Source organism: Balaenoptera ricei, chromosome 2, assembly GCF_028023285.1.
Source record: "Balaenoptera ricei isolate mBalRic1 chromosome 2, mBalRic1.hap2, whole genome shotgun sequence".
Classification (NCBI taxonomy): Eukaryota; Metazoa; Chordata; class Mammalia; order Artiodactyla; family Balaenopteridae; genus Balaenoptera; species Balaenoptera ricei.
The window spans coordinates 54,853,800-54,875,458 of NC_082640.1; the positions used below are offsets into that span (position 1 = coordinate 54,853,800).

Sequence of the window (21,659 nt, forward strand, 5' to 3'; positions counted from 1 at the left end):
CATCTTGTTTGTTGAATTAGATTAAACATTGTACTGGGGACCGGTGAATCAAAATTTCTCAACTTCAATATTATTAATTTCATGTTCAAATGAAACTTATAAATTTACATCAAGTAAGTCAGTCACTGTTTCAAAAGGAAATTCCATATTCCTATTCAGTTTACCTTCTGCTTAAATCTATTATGCTTAGGAGTGCATCTTCTCCAGTCAATTTTCTATTTGGAATGTAACTATGACTACAAGAATCTAGACACCTATCATCAATGCAGTGTTGCATTCCTTGGTTGAATGTCTTACTCAAAGACACATTGAGAGAAAAGCAGTGGACTAATCCCTGAATGTACCTTACTATTAAAAATTATAAATCTCTGAAACAAAGTTTATAGGATGAGTATTTCTTTTTACTTTTAGCAGATAGACAAGATTGGTTTACATAAGTCTCTTTTAAGGTTTCATTGCCTCAAGCCCCAAACAAAATGTCTATAAAGGAAATAATGATTAAATATATATTTTCTTGTATTGTCACCTAGGTTTATCTTCATTTTAATTCCATTGATCATGATTTCCAGGTCATCATCTCACTTCAAGACTGTAAGTTCTCATCATTGACTGAAGCCCTGGCTTTCCACACACATATATACACTTGGACCTGAATATATGTGCCAGCCAATTATGGTACCAATTTGGACTGGCATATTGACATATTCAGTGGTAGGCACCTGACTCACATTAATTCTCCAAGGCTGCAGGTCAAACCATGCTTTTCCTCTGTACTCATTATTTAAGTGTGCAAGAGTAGGACAAGTATCAAAATATAGAACTAAGTCTTTCATGGAACATGGCTCTTGAAAGTTTTTCCTTAACGGAGCAATATGATAAATACTCAGAAAATGACCTAGTATAGCGGTTGTAGACTATTGACAACCCTACACAGGAATGACACATAATACAGGTTTCTTTGGAGAACCACTCAGAACGTGTCAGGAAAACACAAGAGCATCCCAATTATCATCCTTTATCTATATATCAAAAGATGCCATACTGGTAACATTTGGCATTGTCTATTGCATATGAACGCTCCTAAAATGACACACCTGAAGCCACTTGAAACTTGGAGTTTACAAATCAAGTATCGGGTTACTGAAAATAGTATTCATTTCCAGGCAGCCTCCATCATTCATAGCACATACATCATTATACTGAAAATAATGCATTAACATGATATTCAGGCACTGAAATTTATATATGGGTTTCCTCATTAATATAATCAACTTTAGGGTTAATAGAAACAGAAAATTACTGAATTTCACATTTTAATCTATGTTGGCAGTATTTTCATTTATTAAAAGTTATTCGATGACCCTAAAGCAGCAAGACACTATTAGGATCCCATTCAATATTATATAAATATTGCTCTAGTCATTATAGAGACCTAGATGAGTATTGAACATTGATCTATATGCCAGTTAACAAAATTTTTCTTAACTGTTAATCATGTAAAATTCAAACAATAAGCAAAGGTTTTGTCATAAGATTACATCAAGTAGATCAGTCAATCAATAAGAACACCCCATATCAATATTCAGGCTGACTAAGTGAATAAGTCTAAGTGCTTTAGGGTGAAACTTCTCTAGTCCACTGATCTATTTGGAATGAATTTATGAGTAAGGCTGTCATTTGCCACTTACTGAGAAGGTGTAACTCTTAGCAGTATATCTTACTGTAATATGTAAAGAGAGAAAAAGAGTGAAGGATAGAACCCAAAGGTGCAACACTATTAGGAATTATAAATCACTTAACAAAGCTTAATAGATGAACAATTTTTCTTCACTTATAAGCACATAGATTGATTTAGACACATGTGTTTTTCTTAAGGTTCCATTGTCTCAATTCAAATATATCTCCTTGAAGGACTGGCACCCATCTAACATATTAGTTTCACATATGTATAGGAGAAAACTTATGTTCTTTAGTGAAGTTAGTTTTAGTAGTTTTGCTTTCAGAAGTTTCAATCTGCAATTGCCAAGTTTCAGCTCTTCTATGATTAATCTTTTTACAACATTATTTAATCTCTCCATATATAGTAACATGCCCAAATCTAACTGTTGTTCTAAGTACGTACAATCTTGTATTTCAGTACTAGTAAGTGTATATTGCAATTGTTGAATAACTAATTGTTCAGTTATATGAGTGAAGGCTTGTGAAAAATATTTACGTACATTTTTTTTGCAGCAGGGTTTCATTCCCAGGTGTCCAATTCCAAATTATTTCTCAATTCCATTTTCACTTTTCTCTATAGTTGTATTCTGTATTAGGTTTTGATTCCACCCTGTTTGCATCTGAATTACATCTTTCTGCAATTGTCCCAAAGCACTAAGTATGTTTGTCTATATTTCTATATCAATAGAGTTTGCAATTGTTGTCCCAGCTTCTATTTACCTATAAATATGGTATTTAGTAAATCTCTTTTAGTTTGATCATGACACATTTTAATATTCATGTAAAAACTTTTCATAGTCATAAAGCTTATTGCATACAAGTAGAATTGAGTTGAATTGACTCAAATTAGAAGTAGTAATATTAAAAGCAATAGTCCATTTAATGACCCTAGAAACCTTAAGTATGGAGACTGGAGATTGCTAAGTTCTAAATAAGATAGGCTTATTTTTAATGGGACGCTATATTTTTGGACTTTTAAAGGAACTATGCTATATAATTTGGGCTGGGATATGTCTTCCTCATTGTACATTCATTTCAGTTTTGTCAAACTGGACTCCAATGGCTATATAAAGTAGAGAGCAGTTGGAGTTTTGTGTTATTGTTCAGGGACTTTCAATTTGAATATACCTGTATTTAGTTTGACTGGTTAAAAATTTCTTCCCATTATTATATTCAATAACACAAAGGGTGATATTTAAGATTGCTTTATTTGGGTAAATAGATCAATAGGTAGTCTGTGGGTTTCATTCTTCTAAATTTAAACTATCCAATTGAAGGATCTGAAGTATTATGACAAAATATGTGTTCCTTGAGTCTTCACTCCATATTCAGAACATTTGTAATCAATTCAAAATTCCCTGAGTTTAATATACTCACTTTTAAAGGAAGAAGGTCTAATACTATAAGCTTCATGTTCAACTGATATAAAATAGAATAAGTATCAAAATTATAATGGTCAAGATAATTAAGAAGTAACACAACAATCTATGTCTCCTACTGTCTGCCCACTAGACAAACTTTTTCTTCAGCCTGCATATTATTTTATATTACTATCTAGAGGATTTAACCTTAAGGTTCTTAATGGAAATTGTGGCCCACTCAATCATAGGTGTTGGTCTTACAAGAGAAGCATGCATCTACTTGGGTTTCTTCTTCACCTTGATGTGAATTATCAACAAACCTGGTAGGATTCTGTCTGGTGTGATGACCATCAGTCTGATATTGGAACAATTTGATATATACTGGGTCTCCTGTTCACTATTGATGACATACCTCCTCAGGGGAATTTTTCCAGCATCTGGCAAAATAAGTCCAGGGAAGCCTGCAAACTCTTTAAGTATTATATTTGATCATGACTACTTTTTATTGCATCAGATAATGGGTTAGGCTTAAACCCTAAATTCAAATATCTTCTAATTGAAATTTGAAATTTGTTTACTAGGAGGAGTTAACCTAATTTTAACGAAACCAATGGTAAGGCTTTGGGCCACCATAAGTGAGTGGTTTGATGTAATTTAGCCAAATAAGTTTTAGGATATGGTTCATTAATTCCACTTGTCCAGGAACTGGAAATGATAAAAAGTAGGCAAATTTTGAGTACTTGTAGGATGTTACAAAGCTCCTAAATTACAAAATATAGAATTACTTTCTATACTGGGTTCTAGGTATTTAGGAATTCCAAAAGTTGAGATGATATACTCTAGAAAGGTGTTTTTCACTGCTCGAGCATCAGTTTTAGCCTATGGAAACATGTCTGGCCATCTACATATCATACTCAGCATTACTAAAACTATTTGATACCTTCTAAAGGTCTAATCTTGATCAAGTCCATTTGCCACCATATTCCAGGTAACATTGGCTTTAGATGGCTTCCTTGACTTATCTTAGAAGTTACCTGTAAATAATTTTTTTCAAACAACACATCTTTGTATTATTTCCTGAATTATAAGTGTTGAATTTTCCAAAATATTCAGTATATTCCTTCTGTTTGAATGAGTCTGTCAGTGGCATGGAAAAGCCACCCAAGCATACAATGGAAATATTGTAAAGAAAAATTCCCATCATGTAATTCCCATTTTCCTATGGTGTTATTCTTATTTACCCTTGATTTATAGTTTTCTAATTCTTATAGAGTTAGATATTTCTGAAATTATGAATAGGAGTTTCTGGGTAGAAATAATGGGCATTTAATTTTTCCAGTCCAAAACTCAGTAGTTCTTTTCACAACTTGGTCTGAAAATTCTTTTCTTAGATAATTTTTTTCCAGAATATGAACTTTACAATCAATAATATAATTCTGTTAGAGAATTTTCAATGACTCTAATACATTGGTGATTCATTTCCCATGTAATATTTTAGTTTCTATCAACGTTTGAAAACCTCCATTCTTCCAAAGTTGGCTGGTGGCCTAACAGACCATAAAGATATTTATTATCAGCATAGATATTCATTTTAAGACTAAAGGCTAGTCTAAGGTAACATTGGCAAGATGGTAAATAGGCATCCCTGTCCCTAGTTCCCTCACAGAAAAACAATTTAGCAACTATGCACAGATGAAAATGCTGTTCTGAGTGTCTGACACCTCAGGGGTAAGGCTATAGTACACTGGTGGAGAACGAAAAAACAAGAAAACTACATAAAAAAGGGTTAGAATAAACATTTCACTTTGTACATGTCACCCCTTCTCTGAGCTGGAACAGCAACACACTGAGAAGAATCTCTTTGGCCTGTGATTTCTCCAGTTGGGGAAAGAGAAACTAAGTCATACATCCAGCTTCCCCAGGGTTTCAGGACATTGTCTGAGAGGCCCACTTCTCTCTCAGCTCACATGGAACACTGAGGGAACTGGCATTGGTATACCACCTGGGGACAGCTAGGAACAAGGAAAAGGGTTATGGTCTCACAGTAACATACTGCAGATCTTGACAGAAGCCTTGTGCTCCTAACAGCAACATTGCCTTGTCCAACCAGGGCCTTTGCTACCAACATTGCTAGAACAAGTGGTCCCCCACCAATCCCACCCCGCCAGAGAACACAGGTGCAGCCCTGTCCAACTATAAGGCCCAATTCACACTTCCCCCTATGACAGATCCCAGCGAGTGTCCTCACCCAACCTCAGAGTATTGGTAGTTTGCCTCTCCTGTCTATGGATGCCAAGAACTAGCCTTCCCATAATCCCAGGCTGAGCTGACTGGTGAATGACTTTTTCTTCTGAAGCCAAGCTTTAATGAGTTTCTTTAATGAGTTTGTATAAAGGAAACCAATAAAACCACAATAACTAACCCTAAAGAAATAGAGATCTACCAACAACCTGATAAAGAACTTAAAATAATTGTTTTAAAGAAGCTCAGAGAACTAAAAGAGAACACATATAAACAACTGAATGAAATCAGAAAAATAATACATGGACAAAATGTGAAGTTCAATAAATAAATAGAAACAAGAAAAAATCAAACAGAAATTCTAGAGCTAAAGAATACAATCATTGCACTAAAAATTTCAATAGAGAGCTTCAGCAGTGTACTTGATCAAGCAGGAGAAAGAATTAGTGAACTTGAAGACAAGTCATTTAAAATTATTCAGTCAGAGGGACAAAAAGAGAAAAGAATTTTAAAAAGAAGAAAGGCTACAGGAGTATGGAACACCATCACATGGAACAATATTTGCATTATGGGAATTCCAGAAGGAGAAGAGAAAGAGAAAGAGACAAAAATTCTATTTTTTAAAAAAATGGCTGACAAATTCCCAAATTTGTGGAGAGAAATGGAATTCATGAAGCTTAAGAGTCACCAAATAGCTTGAACCCAAAGAGGTGTACACCAAGGCACATTATAATTAAATTGGCAAAGGCAAAGAGATATCCACGAAATCAGCAAAAGATAAGTGACTTATCACACACAAAGGAATTCACATACAACTATAAGTGGATTTATCTGCAAGAACCTTGTAGACCAGGAGAGAAAGAGATAATATATTCACATTACCGAAAGGAAAGAAAACCTTGCCAATCAAGAATATTAAACTGGCAGGACTGTCCTTTAAAAATAGAGGTGATATTAAGACTTTCCCAGTTAAATAAAAAATTGAGGGAGTTTGTCACAACTAGACCTACCTTACAAGAAAAGTTTAAGGGTGCTCTTCAAGTTGAAATGAATAAACACTAAACAGAAACACAAAAGTGCATGAAAGTACAAATCTCACTTGTAAAAGTAAATATATAGACAGACACAGAATAGTGTTAATAGTTTTAATAATGTATAAATTAGTTTAATTCTGCTATAAAAATGAAAAGACAAAACTATGAAGAATAACTATAACCACAAGAACTTTTTAACAGATTCACAATTTAAAAACAGAAATAAAATACGACATCAATAAATAAAGTTGAGCGTATGGGGGAAAATAAAAGTGTAGAGCTTTTTGTGCATTTGAAGTTAAGTTGTTATCAGTTTAAATCAGACCATTATAACTATAGATAGTTCAATGCAAGCCTCATGGAAACCACAAAAGAAATAACCTATGGTAGATCCACAAAAGTTGAAGAGAAAATAAACAGTATAACTGCAAAAAGAATTATCAAACCACAAGAGAACAGGGGAACAAGGGAACTACAAATCAGACAGAAAACAATTAACAAATTGACAATAGTAAGTCCTTACCTGTGAATGATTACTTTCAATGTAAATGAATTAAACTCGTGATTCAAAAGAGATAGAGTGACTGAATGTCCTCTAAAATAACAAGGCCCAACCATATGCTGTTTACAAGAGACTCAGATTTATGTACATATATAGGCTGAAAGTGAGGAGAAGGAAAAAGGTATTTCATGCAAATGACAACAAAAGAGAGCAGGAATGGCAATATTTACATTAGATGAAATTGACTTTAAGACAAAAAAAACTGTAATAAGAGACAAATAAATCATCATACAATGATAAAAGGGCCAATTCAACAAGAAGATGTAGCAGTTATGATTATATATGCATCCAACACCCAACATCAAAGCACCTAGCTGACTTAAGAGATTTGACAGAAGTGAAGGGTGAAATAGCAAGAACAGAATAATAGTAGGTGACTTTAATAACCCTCTTTCAATAATAGATAGATAATCCAGACAAAAAGTCAATAAGAAAACATCAGACTTAACACTATAGACCACTATAAACCTAATAAATATATACAGGACATTCTATCCAATAGCTTCAGAATACATATTCTTTTAAGTACACAAATATTCTCCAGGATAGATTATATGTTAGGCCACAATGCATGTTTTAACAAAATCAAGATTCTTGAGATTATCATGTGTCTTTTCCAACCACAATGGTATGAAACTAGAAATCAATAACAGAAGGAATGTTGGAAAATTCACAAATATGTGGAAATTAAACAACACACTCCTGAACAACTAATGGGTCACAAAAAGAAATAAAAAGTCATAAAAGAAATAAAAAAATAAAATTAAAAATATCTTGAGACAAATGAAAATGGAAACACAACATACTTATGAGGTGAAGCAAAAGCAGTTCTAAGAGGGAATTTTATAGGAATAAATGCCTACATTAAGAAAAAAAGAAATATCTCAAATAACCTAACTTTACAATTCAAAAAACTAGAAAAAGAGAAAACTAAGCTCCAAGTTAGCTGAAGGGAGGAAATAATAAAGATCAGAGCAGAAATAAATGAAATAGAGACTAGACAAAACAATATAAATATTTTTAAGTTTTTTTTGTAAAAGATAGACACCATTGACAAATCTTTAGCTAGACTACCTGAGGAAAAAAGAAACACAAATAAATAAAATTATAAATGAAAGAGGAGACATTGCCACTTGGACTAACTTTATGTTTGAGGGAACAGAAGCATCTAAAATCTCATGAGGGTTGACTACTGCATAACATACTATTATAGTCTCTTGTGGGCCAGTGAACGATATTAAGTCAGCTTTGGGAATAGGAATATTAGGTGAATCAGACCAAGGTCCAATATCTACATCAGTGACTGTGAGACAGTCATATTCAACCTGTTTTGTCAGGATAAGGCAACATAGTAGCTGGGTTGAAGAGGCTACACTTGCCCAGAATAGTATTAGGATTAGAAAATAAGATTTGTTAATAGCTAGACTGGCAACACAGTGAGAAATGAATCTTAAAATCTTGTAAAATAGTAACATCATGAGGTATCTATAAGTAAATTGTGTTCCAAGATTAAAGCCTGAGTCTTTCAATCAAGAGAGTTTTTGCTATTGTGCCTTGTAAATACCTTTGCATTCCCAGAGCAACAAAATCCAATAACACAGAAAAGTAAGCAATATGCTTATAATTAGGGCCTAATTTTTGAAAAAGCTATTAGAAACACCCTAAATCTTATGACAGAACATGTAGAAGGTTTTATCAAAGTTAAAAACTAATACACATGGAGAAACAACAGCTATTCTAAGAATGTGAAAGGCTTCTTGATTTTATCTGTACTACAATTTTGGTATTTCATGTAACATACCAGGAGAGGTTTAGCCATTTCATGAAAGGCAAGGATCCACAACCAACTCTCAGAATCAGTGGAGGGGTGTGTGTGTGTGTGTGTGCGTGTGTGTGTGTGTGTGTGTGTGTGTGTGTGACATTGTTTCATTTGTATATGAGGCTGAGTTCAGGATGCAACCATCTTCTGTCTGTTGGCCAATAATGCATATCTCAAATATTTGACTTCAGTTTTATAATATTGCAACATATTCAGGAAGACATTATGTCTTGGGAGACTAAGAAATTTAGTAAAGCTAAAGTATCTTCTTTACTAGCATGTAAGATATTAGCAGCTATCAATAAATCAACCAGCATTGAATTAGTTTGGAGCCTCAAGGCAGAGACAATTTGTTAAGTTTTCTTGTAAATACCTAGAGAATACAGTAAATAAATCTCTGAATTTCTGGGGAATCAATTGCCACAAATATTAAAAGCCTACATATGTAAAGTCAAGTAAGAACATTGACTCCTTAGCTAAAGGTAAAGGAAAGAAAGCGGAACATAAGTCTATTACATAAAAATAATTAGCTTACTCAGACACAGAAGTTAATGTAGTAGCAAGAATGTGTACCACAGGTATCAGAGCAATTATGACTTATTTATTGCTCTCAGATCATGGACAAATCTATAAACACATTGACCTCCTTGTCAAATTTTTCTTTGTTTCTTAAGGTAATATGGGAGAATTATAAGGTAAATATACTTTCTTTATTATGCCTATTTTCACATTTCTCTAATTACTGGTTCTATACATTGTATTTGAGCTACAGATAGAGAATATGTTTTATACATGACCATGTTTTTTCTTTATTGTAAACTATAACAATGAAATTCATCCCTTTTGTTAAATTTCTCTATTTTTTTCTGCCCATAAATATAGATTTCCTATAATTTGGGTGTACTTTTTCAGCACTAGGTGAGACTGCTGTTCTCCCATAGTCCCCTTTTGTTTTTAAAAGCACATATTTACCAACCTAGATGCCTTGCATCCCAGGTGCTCCAACAACACTCTATCCAGAATATAGAATATCATATCCCTTTGTTACATAGTAAGTCCCTTTTTGGCATTATCAAGCATATCAGGAGACAAGGCATATTCTTCTATGGAAATACCTGTTTGCGTGGAAACTTCAGAGGAGAAAGAACAGGTAGGTCATCCAGAAACACCCATATCTTGGATATTTTTCTGAGTTAGAGTAAAACAAGAAAGGTAGTAGAAATTTTCAGAATTCATGGCTTCAGTATCCACAAGAAAAGACTGGAAAAGTTTAAGATGGGGAAAAGAAACAGACATGTAAGTTCATTCCATTCCCATTTCTAAGGTTCTCTCATTATGTCAATTTTGTCCATAAGTTTGCACCATTTGCCAATTATTTTCTTTCTGATTTCCTGGGGTGGGAAAGAACCTCTTGAGGAGGTGGTAAAGCTTCAGAGTTAGGTTGTATCCCTTGCATCTTCCTCAGTCTCTTCCAGCATTATTTTTGCCAATGTCTTGACTTTTCAATAGTGAATTTATTGACTTTCCATCAGGGTGTGCTTTCTTATTTGTTGGGGTCCCCAGATAATATTGTGTTCCCTTGTAAATAATTATAACTAGGCAGCTAAGCTGCAGTCTTAAGTTTCTTTATGGCTTATCTTTCTACATATTTTCTTAAAGCTAGATTGTAGCCACCAATATCTGAGAAATTATCTGTTCTTATCATCAACCTACTTTTTCTCCTACTTGTATTTATATTCCTGGCAACAAAAGTGCCATAAGTCTATTCTGATCTTCACGTGGATTTATATATGTAAACTTAGAAAATGCCTCAGTGAACTGTGTTGAAAAACAATGAAGGACTCAGCTTCTGAGTACAGCATTTAGCTTCTCTCTGTTTACTTTCTGCAGAAAGTTTTCAAGGAATCTTGTCAGTAGTCTCTCATGTTAGGTTTCCAAGGTACAAAGAATAGAATAGCCTGAGTTGTTGGAGGAAGTGTACAGTTGGATTCCTGAGGACTTGGAACTCCCTAATATGGGGATTACCATTTTACCTTCATTGTGCCTGTTCCATTAGTCAACTGGAGGCAACAGTTTGTGTAGCAGCCAGTATGCATTCCCATGTATAGGGCCGTAGACTGAAAACACAGTGAAGAGCACCTCAGGAAAATTTTGTGGCTCTCTCCAGAGCACTAGGGAAAAGGGCATATTGATTCTTACCATTTCTAGTTCTTCCAGCAGCCCTTAATACATTCTACCAGGTATTTGAGTTGCTGGAGAAACAAAAGTATAGGGCTGATATTCTTCATATTGAAATGAAAAATAAATTGTTTTCTATGACAATGTAGTTTCAGTTCCCATTGTGCCATTTAGTAGCATGACTGTTTTGATTCCCTTTCTTCCAGGTCATTAGGCAACCACTGCCCAACCTGATGCTTTCATTCTATGACACAGTCTCTTACACAACTTTTCAATGACTACTTGTTTTTTACTCTTAATCATATCTGCTTCCATAGCTCTGTTTCGCATAGCCTAGAACACTCCTACATCCTTTCCCAAGAATGGCGCCTATGCTGGGGGTTAGCATAATGACACAAGCCATGGCACTCCCCTTATACATTTATTTGATCCTGAAAAGTCTAACTAGGGTTGGCTTTCTTAAAAACCTTGTGCCAAAGTAGATTGGGGTTTGGGTAGATTTAGTGAAGTTAGTCTGTGTAGCTTTCATGTGTCCCTGGTGTAGCAGGACAAAAAGTCATCTTTCTCAGTAGTCTTTGTCTAAGAGGACAGTAGTCAAAAATGAAAACTGTATTTCATGGGTACTATTCCTAAAAAGTAAATAGGATACCAGGAAACTCCTAATTTTATTGATTTTTACATCCACAGGAAAACAAATATCTGGATCACAAGGATTCACACTTCCCAGAATCCTTGAATAGTCATAGTCCAAAAACGATCCACAAGTGTTACACATTAAAACTCTGAAATAAAATAACAGGTTTGAATTTGTCTACTTGGACATTTAGAACCAAGCAAATATTGCACCATAGAGATGGTATTGATGTATCACAAACCTTTTGCAACTTCCAGTGAAGCACACTCAGGTGAAAAGCAAAATTCTTCTGATGAAGATCCCATTATATATATATCACTCATGGAGAAAAAGAACCCATAATGATATTTATATTATCAGAAAGAATAAAGCTAAATGCCCTAGAAGTAAGTCTTTACTAGTTTAGAAGTCTGTTTCACACTTAGCAGTTATCAAAGGCAGCCTAATCCATTTAATGTACACACAATGTAAAAAAAAAGAGTTGAGGTATAATTTCAAAAAAATATGAGAATAAACCACCAAAATCTGATTAATATAAAAGAAACCATTGTTTACATGGAAAGAGGTAGAAGAGGTGGATGAAACAAATTTCCCATATGGGCTTTATTACCTGAAGCCCATGAATAGAGTTTCTACTACAGTGAAGCTAAGAACCCTCACTCCCACTTTGTAATCCAGGATTGTCACCTCTGCTGGGCCCCAGAGTAATTTTATTAAGCATGATTTTTATGCAATCACATCTCCTCAAGACATGATGTCCTCATTCACTCAAACCATGGCACCACCCGCACCTACAATTTCTTTGTCCTGTAATTTTTTACTAATGGCATCCTTAAGTTCTGGGTCCCAAGTGGACTGGAGATCTGAGAGATTCAGTGCAGGACAACTGGGTAGTTAATCGTGCCCCAGGGGAAGTGAGCTCAAGTGTCTTCTTCCCCATTTGTTTTTGTCTATGAGGAAGGATCAGGGCAGTAGTCAAAGAAGAAAACTATGTATCTCATGTTTGCATTGCTCATGTGTTCCCCTGTGATTTATACAGGAAAGATATTACTAAAAAAAAAAAAAAAAAAAAAAGACAGGACCACATTCCTTTGTATATAGATCAGTGATTCACCTAACATATTCAAATTGAAGCAAATAGGATACCTTGGCCTCAAGAACACGTCAGGAGCCTTTATGCAGAAATAAAATCTTACTATTAACCAGCTCTTGGCTGTATCTTCTAGGAAGCCAGAGCAGAAAAAAATGGCATCACTCATAGCATGGATTTTCCATTTAAAATAAATCTAATGAAGCCACATGATATTCAGAAGCTAGATATCGGTATCAGGCTGCTTATAATTTTATTCAATCTCACTTATTATACCTGAATCTCAAACCTCAGGCTGCAGTTGCCATGGCCCTTCAATTGTGAGTAGTTCATTTATGATCCACAAATATCACAACACCTTAGCAAACTCAAAATAATCTAACAAGTAAATTTCTCTATGTATGAATTTAGATCTAACCAAACAATGCACCGTAGAAATAATACTAGTGAATGATAAGATTTTTCAAATTTAATCAAAGCAAGGCTCAGGTACAAACTAAAGTTTTTTCTTATGAGAATCATATCATCAATATGAGTCACTCATGGAGAAGAATTAGCCATAATAATATCCATGTTTCCTTAAAGAACTAACATTAGATGCTAGTCTCTATTAGTCCATAGATCTATTTGGAATTATAGCTCTCTGTAATCACTGAAAAGGGTGAGGGTCCAGATTACTTTTCATTTTTGGTAATTCTCATTCTACTTGTACTTCATACCTATTGTTACTGCAGACTATTTTTTCAACCCAGCTCTGAAAACTGTGGATGAGTTATTCCTGTGCTAAAGAATTTTTTTAGCTTAGCTCTGTAGCTTGTTATTCCACACTGTGTAGGTATTTATTATCTAGCCCTGTGCAGTCCAGATTTTAGTAAAGCAGCATTGTGCTTCTTGGCTCAGCTCCAACAAATGTGGTCATTCTATATGTGAGAGAGCCACTGCTGAGGCTCTCCCTCCTCTACTGTGTTAGCCTCTCCATTTTTATTTCCCCAGATCTATCTGTTGTTTCACGGTGTGCATATTCCGAGGTTTACTTATCCTTTCAACTCTGGATGGACACTTGGTTTTCAATATTGTTGCTGTTAGAAATGGTGCTACTCTAAGCTTTCACGTGTATGTTTTTTAAGGCATAGATATATGAATTCTTCTTGTACCTGGGATTATGTTTGTGGACACAGTCTAAGAGTATTCGAAATAGACATATAGGTAGATTTTTAAATTTTTATATATCTTGGTGATTGTTTATTGTTTGAATGTTCTTTTCTCTCATGGCTAATGACCTTGAGTACCTTTTCACATGCTTATTAGCCATTTGAATATCCTCCTTTGTGATGGACCTGTTTAAATGTCTTCTTTCTCACTTTTTGACATGTACAAGTTTACTATGTCTTATGTATAATTGTCTTTCATTGACTATACACTTTGATAAACAGAAGTTTTAATTTTGATAAACAGAAGTTTTCATTTTGATGCAAACCAACTCATCAATTTTTCCTTTATGGTTAGTGCTGTTGTTATTCAATTTTAATTTTTTGCATTCACCATAATCATGATACTACTCTCCTATGTTATGTTCAAGAATCTTTATTGTTTTGCTTTTCATATGTGTCTACATTACACCTAGAAATTATTTCTCAGCATGGTTGGAAAACGGACTCAAAACAAAAGTTATTTGTTTTGTAGAGTGTCTCTCAAGTGGGATTTGTCTAATTATCATCTCATAATTATGCTGGGGTTATGGGTTTTGGGGAGGAAGACCATAAAGTACCATTCTCATCCTGTCATATCAAGGGTTCATTCTATCAATACGACATGACTATTTATATTAGCCTTGATTATCTGGCTGAGGTAGTGTTTGTCAGGTTTCACCACTGTAAAGTTATTTTTCCTCATATGCAACAGCGACACTTTTATTATAGATCAAGTAACCATATAACATTTGATCTGTTTGTGAAGTCTCTATTTTTTCCCATTAGGCTAGTTTTCTATCTTTTGTCAGTACACGCATTCTTAACTACTGTAACCTTATGAAATGCTTTGAAATTTTGTCATGTAAGTTATGAAGTTTTTTTTTTCAAGTTGTTGACATTTAGACAAAAACTAGCATGTTCCTTTTTTTAAAAAAAAACATTATTGGAGTATAATTGCTTTACAATGGTGTGTTAGTTTCTGCTTTATAACAAAGTGAATCAGCTATACATATACATATATCCCCATATCTCCTCCCTCTTGCGTTTCCCTCCCATCCTCCCTACACCACCCTTCTAGGTGGTCACAAAGCACCGAGCTGATCTCCCTGTGCTATGCAGCTGCTTCCCACTAGCTATCTATTTTACATTTGGTAGTGTATATATGTCCCTGCCACTCTTTCACTTCGTCCCAGTTTACCCTTCCCCCTCCCCATGTCCTTAAGTCTGTTCTGTATATCTGTGTCTTTATTCCTGTCCTGCCCATAGGTTCTTCAGAACCAGTTTTTTTTTAGATTCCATATATATGTGTTAGCATACGGTATTTGTTTTTCTCTTTCTGACTTACTTCACTCTGTATGACAGACTCTAGGTCCATCCACCTCACTAAAATAACTCAATTTTGTTTCTTTTTATGGCTCAACCTTGACTCTTCTTGGCTCTTTGCATTATATGTAATTCTTGAAATCAGACTGACAATTTACAAAACACCTAATGGGATTTGGATTTGGAATGCTATTCCATTGAATATTTAAAACGAATTTGGGGGAGAATTAACATCTATATAAATCAAATCTGCCAATCTGAATATATCTCTTCATTTACATGGTATTACTTACTTCCTTTCAATAATGTTTTGTAATGATATATGTTGATCTTTTCTTATGTAATTGATATTTTTGATGTTCCTGAAAATGTTATATTTAAAAATCTTTATTTTTTTATGTTTGTTGTTTTACATAAGCACATTTCATTACACTTATTTGCTTATTAATACAGCAACTTTGCTAAATTAACTTTCTAATTTTTTTACTTCAAGTCATTTGGGGATATAGATAGATAGATAGAGGTATATATTAACACACGCATACATATAGACACCATTTTGTTGTCTGTAAATAATGATGTTTACATATACCTTTCCATTTCTAATCCTTATACACCTTTTATTCTTTTTCCATGACTTACTGCACTAAAACATCCAGTATAGTGTTGAATAGAAATCGTGATAGAAAATTTGTTTTATTTTCAATTTCAGGAGAAAAGCTTTCAATAGCTCCATTATCAATGATTTTGCAATTGACTTATTTTGTAAATACTCTTTATCTCATTAAAGAATTTTGGTAGGTTCCCAGTTCCCATGAGATTTATGAGGAATAGGTTTTGTATTTTATCAAATGCTTTTTATTTTTGAGATGATCATATGATATTTCCCCTCTGTTGTGTTACTACAATGAATTACATTGAATGATTTTTAATTACTTAAAATTATACTTAATTTAGAATAGCTTTAGGCTTGTTTTAAAAAGTTGTGAAAATAGCACAGTTACCAAATATCCCATACCGCATTTCGCATATTATTACCAACTTATATTAGTATGGTATATTTGTCACACAACTAATCGATATTGGTACACTGTTATTGAGTCTACACTTTTTTCAGATTTCCATTGTTTTTACCTAATGACCTACTACTGTTCCATGATCCCATACAGGATGCTACATTTTAATGTCATGTCTACTTAGGATCCTCTTGACCATGACACATTCTCAGATTTTCCTTGTTTTGATGGTCTTCCCATTTTTGAGAACTAGTCAAGTGTTTTGTACAGTGTCTCTCAAGTGGGATTTGTCTAATTATTATCTCATGATTATGCTGGGTTATGGGTTTTGGGGAGGAAGACCATAGAGATAAAGTACCATTCTCATCCTGTCATATCAAGGGTACATTCTATCAACATGACATGACTATTTATATCAGCCTTGATTACCTGGCTGAGGTAGTGTTTGTCAGGTTTCTCCACTGTAAAGTTATTTTTCCTCCCACCTGACATTTTAATACTGTATTCTTCGCAAGGAAGTCACTATGCAGAGACCACACTTGAGGAGTGAGGAATTGTGTTGCACGTCCTTGAAGTCCAAGTATCTACGAAATTTATTTTTAATTATTCTGCATAAGAAATTTGTCTATTCTCCCAATGTATTTATTCACTTTTTTATATTAGTGTGGATTCATGGATAATTATATTTTGGTTTCTAATTCAATACCATGGTATGTATTTGTTCAAATTGCTCCAGCTTTGATCATTGGAATCTTTTTTGGTTGGCTCCTGTCACTTTGACACTTTGACATGCTCCCATCAATGTGTGTGTGTGTGTGTGTGTGTGTGTGTGTGTGTATGAGAGAGAGAGAGAGCGAGAGAGAGATTAGCACTTCCTTACTTTCTGGCCATCTAAGATGCTCCAGGTTCATCTTTTATATTTCCTGCCCCTTCATAGAATCAGCCATTTTTGAAAGGACCCCTGGCTTGTTTTATTGGAGAGTGGTATTAGAAACCAAGATATGGGTTCTAGGTGTGATATTTGTTACCAGATTATCATTGCTTCTAGGCTTTCTCAACCGATAGATTAAGGAAAAATGTACATGCACAGTAACTGTGTGTATATGTATATTTATAAGTATTCATATGTGTAACTACATATGTATATACATATATAATTGCATTGGCCAAAAAGTTCGTTCGGGTTTTTTGTGTTATGGAAAAACCTGAACGAACTTTTTGGCTAACCCAATATATAGAACATAAGTTCACAGTGATGTTTCCAACTCGAATCCATTATTACATGGATCATTCTAACCTCTTTTTGTTTGTCTGTAACCTTCTACTCCAACAGCAAGAAACCTTACACCATCTGCCAACCATTTACTTAATTGTTTAAATCTAGTATACATATGTAGTGGTTTCATACACCGATGAGAAACGACTTTAGTTAAGTACAGGGCTATGTACAGTTGTTTTGCCTTTAATCTTACAGATTGCACTAACTCCCCTAGTTACTTAAATTAGCACCTTTTCCTTCCAACCCCATCAGTGAGGTTGTTTCATGCATTTGTAATACAGTAAATCCTTTTTTCACATTTTATATTCCATCCTGGGATCCCCCACCTACTAAATGGTTTTTAAAAATTCATGTATCTTAAGGTTTACTCTTTGGGCTGTGAAGTTCTATGGGTTTTGACAAATGCATAATGTCATGTATATGCCATTACAGTATCACACAGTATCAACCCCTGGGCTGAGGACAGCAGGAGGTGAGCGGCAGGCTAGTGATCAAAGCTTCATCTGTCTCTCCCCATAGCTCACATTACCGCCTGAACCAGCCCCCCCATGGCTCGCATTAGTGCCTGAACCATCCCCCAGATAACTTGCATTACCGCCTAAACCATCGCTCACATTGCCACCAGAACCAATCCCCGCCCCACCCTGTCGGTGGAAAAATTGTCTTCCATGAAACCGGTCCCCCTGGTGCCAAAAAGGTTGGGGACTGCTGTACAGGATAGATTCACTGTGCTTTATCTATTCAGCCCTTGCCTTCCCCCTGACAACCACATGTGTTTACTGTATCTTTAGTTTTGCCTTTTCCAGAATGTCATATAAATGGGAGCACACCATATGTACCCTTTTCAACTGGCTTCTTTCACTTAGCAAAATGCATTTAAGATTCATCTGTCTTTTTTTTTTTTTTTTTTTTTTTTTTTGGTAAACGTGGATGTACCACAGGGTTTTTTGTTGTTGTTGTTTTTTAATGTCTTTATTGGAGTATAATTGCTTTACAATGTTGTGTTAGTTTCTGCTGTATAACAAAGTGAATCAGTAATATGTATACATATATCCCCATATCCTCTCCCTCTTGTGTCTCCCTCCCACCCTCCCTATCCCACTCCTCTAGGTGGTCACAAAGTACCGAGCTGATCTCCCTGTACCACAGGGTTTTTAAGCATTAACCTATTGGAGGATATCTTACTTACTGCCAGTTTTTGGCAATTATGAATAAAGCTGTTATAAATGTTCATGTGTTAGTTTTTGTGTGTACCTAAGTTTTCAACTCATTTGGTTAAATACCTAGGAGCACAGTGGCTAAATGTAGAACATTTAGCTTTGTAAGAAACTACCACACTGTCTTCCAACATTGTTGTACCGTTTTTCATGCTAGCCACCAATGAATAATAGTTTCTGTTGCTTGCATTTTCACAAATAATTGGCATTGCCAGTTCTTTGGATTTTAGCCGTTCTCCTAGGTGTGTACTTGTATCTTTTTGTTTAATTTGCATCTCCCTAATGACAGATAATGTAGGGCATCTTCACCTATGCTCATTTGTCATCTGTATGTTTCTGTGGTGAGGTCTCTATTCCGATCTTTTGCCCATTTTAAATGGGTTGTTTATTTTCTTTTTGCTGAATTTTAGGAGTTCTTTGTATATTTGGATTGAAGGCCTTTAGCAGATACGTATTTTGAAAATGTTTTCTCCCAATCTGTCCTGTCTTTTCATTAACTTAATAGTGTCTTGTACCAGAGCAGAGTTTTTAATTTTAATAAAGCTCAACTTATTTATTTCTTCATGGTTTTGTGCTTTGGGTAGTGTATCTAAAAACTCACCACAAAACCCAAGGTCATGTCGATTTTCTCCTATGTTTACTTTTAGAAGTTTTATATTTTTACATTTCACATTTAGTTCTATGGTTTCTTTTGAGTTAGTTTTTATGTAACATGTAAGGTCTGTGTCTAGGTCCCCTTTTTGCACATGAGCATCCCCTGTTCTAGCATCATTTATCGAAAAGACTATTTTTTATGCATTAAATTGCCTTTGAACACCTGTCAAAGATCAGGTAACTATAAGTGTGTGTATCTACCTTTGGATTCTCTATTCTGTACTATTGACCTATGTCTATTTATTTGCCAATAATATGCTGTCTTGATTATGGTAGGCTTATAGTAAGAGTCTTAAAATAAGGTAGTGTGAGTCCCCCAAATTTGTTCTTCTTCAGTATTAGGTTGGTTAACTCTAGTTCTTTTGTCTTTGCATATAAACTTTAAAATCAATTCACTGATATCTACAAAATAACTTGCTGGGGTTTTGAAAAGGATTGAACTGTATCTCTATGTAAAGTTGGGTAACAATATTGAGTCTTCCAATCCATGAATACAGAATATCTGTCCGTTATTTACATCTTCTTTGTTATTTTTTAGCAGAATTTTGTATTTTCTGCCTTTAGATCATATACACACACATGTTGTGTGTGCGTGTGTATGATGTATACCAAAGTTTTTTCTTTTTTATTGCAACTATAAATGGGATTTAAAAGAAACATTATTTATTTCAAACTCCAATTGTTCTTAACTGGTATATAGAAAGCAACTGACTTTTTAAATACTAACCTTATATCTTTTATCTCTGTTATACTCATTTATCTCAATTCCAGGAGGTGTTTGTTTTGTTTACCTTAGTAGATTCTTTGGGATTCTCTATAGATAATCATGTCATCTCTGAATAAAGACAGTTTTATTTCTCTCATTTTCAATCTGTATGCCTCTTAATAGTTTTCTTGTCTTATTGCACTAACTAAGACTTCCAGTATGATGTTGCATAGGAGTGGTGCAAGAGGACATCCTTGCCTTTTTACTGAAATTAGCATAAAGTCTCTTGTCAGGAAGTATGATATTAGCTATAAGGCTTTTTGTAGATGTTCTTTATCAAACTGAGAAAATTTCCCTGAGTTACTAGTTTACTGAGAGTTTTTATCTTAAATGAATATTGGATTTTGTCAAAAGCTTTTATAGCACATGACCATATGATTTTTTTTATACCCTTTTAATGGAATGGATTATGTTGATTGATTTTTGAATGGTGAAAAAGCCTTGCATACCTGGAATAAATTTCACCTGGTTGTGGTGTACAATTTTTCTTATACATTGTTGGATTTAATTTGTTAATATTTTTTAGGAGGCTCATGACAGATACTGGCCTGTAGTTTTTCTTTCTTGTAATGTCTTTATCTGGTTATGGTGTTAGGGTAATAATGGTTTAATGCAGTGAATTACCAAGTGTCTCCTCTCTTTCTATTTTATGGAAGCAATGGTGGAGGACTGGTATTATTTCTTCATTAAATGTTTGGCAAAATAAACCAGCAAAACTATCTGGGCTTGGTGTTTTCTTTTTTGAAGGTTATTAACTATTAATTAATTTCTTTAATAGATTTAGGGCTATTCAGAATATGTATTTTTCCTTGTATGAGTTTTGGTAGTTCGTCTTTTGAGTAATTGGTCTATTTCATTTAAGTTATCTAATTGGGAGCATAGAGTTCATAGTATTCTGTTATTATTCTTTTAATATCCATAACATCAGAACTGATGATTCTTATTTCTGTTGTTGGTCATTTGTGTGTTTTTATTCCTTTGCTTAGCATGGGTAGAGTTTTAGCAATTTTATTGAGCTTTTAAAAGAACTACCTCTTGTTTTTGTTCATTTTCGCTACTGTTTTCCTTTTCTTAATTTTACTGATTTCTAATTATTGTTATTAATTTTCTTCTACTTGCTTTAGGCTTAAAGTGTTCTTTCTCTATTTTTTAAAGGTAAAAGCTGAGATTATGGATTTAGGTCTTTTGTATTTTCTAACATAAATTTAATGTTAAATTTTTTTCCTGTAAGCAATGTTTTAGCTGCATCTGACAAATTATGATAAGTAGTATTTTCATCTTGACTTCACTCAAAATATTTTAAAAATTTCTCAGATGTTCTTTGATATATCTGTTAGTTAGAAATGTTTTGTTTAATCCAAATATTTGGGGATTTCCCAGCTGTATCTTTATCAACTACCAGCTTTATTCCATTGTTGCTTTGTATAACTTCTAATCTTTTACATTTGTTAAGGTCTGTTTTATGGAACATAATATGATCTATTTTGGTGACTATTTCATATGAGATTTAGAAGAACGTGTATTCTCCTTTTGATGGATGGAGTAGTCTATAAGCATCGGCTGGACAAACTAATTG

At 34.1% G+C, this 21,659-nt stretch overlaps 2 non-coding genes across 2 annotated transcripts; both read right to left on the minus strand.

Annotated features, from left to right (window-relative positions):
• Positions 1-533: 533 nt before the first annotated feature.
• Positions 534-612, minus strand: LOC132361493 (small nucleolar RNA SNORD115). The gene has a single exon (XR_009501779.1). It is a non-coding gene; the product is annotated as a small nucleolar RNA SNORD115 (small nucleolar RNA).
• Positions 613-12,242: 11,630 nt separating this feature from the next.
• Positions 12,243-12,318, minus strand: LOC132361492 (small nucleolar RNA SNORD115). Its single transcript, XR_009501778.1, has one exon. It is a non-coding gene; the product is annotated as a small nucleolar RNA SNORD115 (small nucleolar RNA).
• Positions 12,319-21,659: the final 9,341 nt, after the last annotated feature.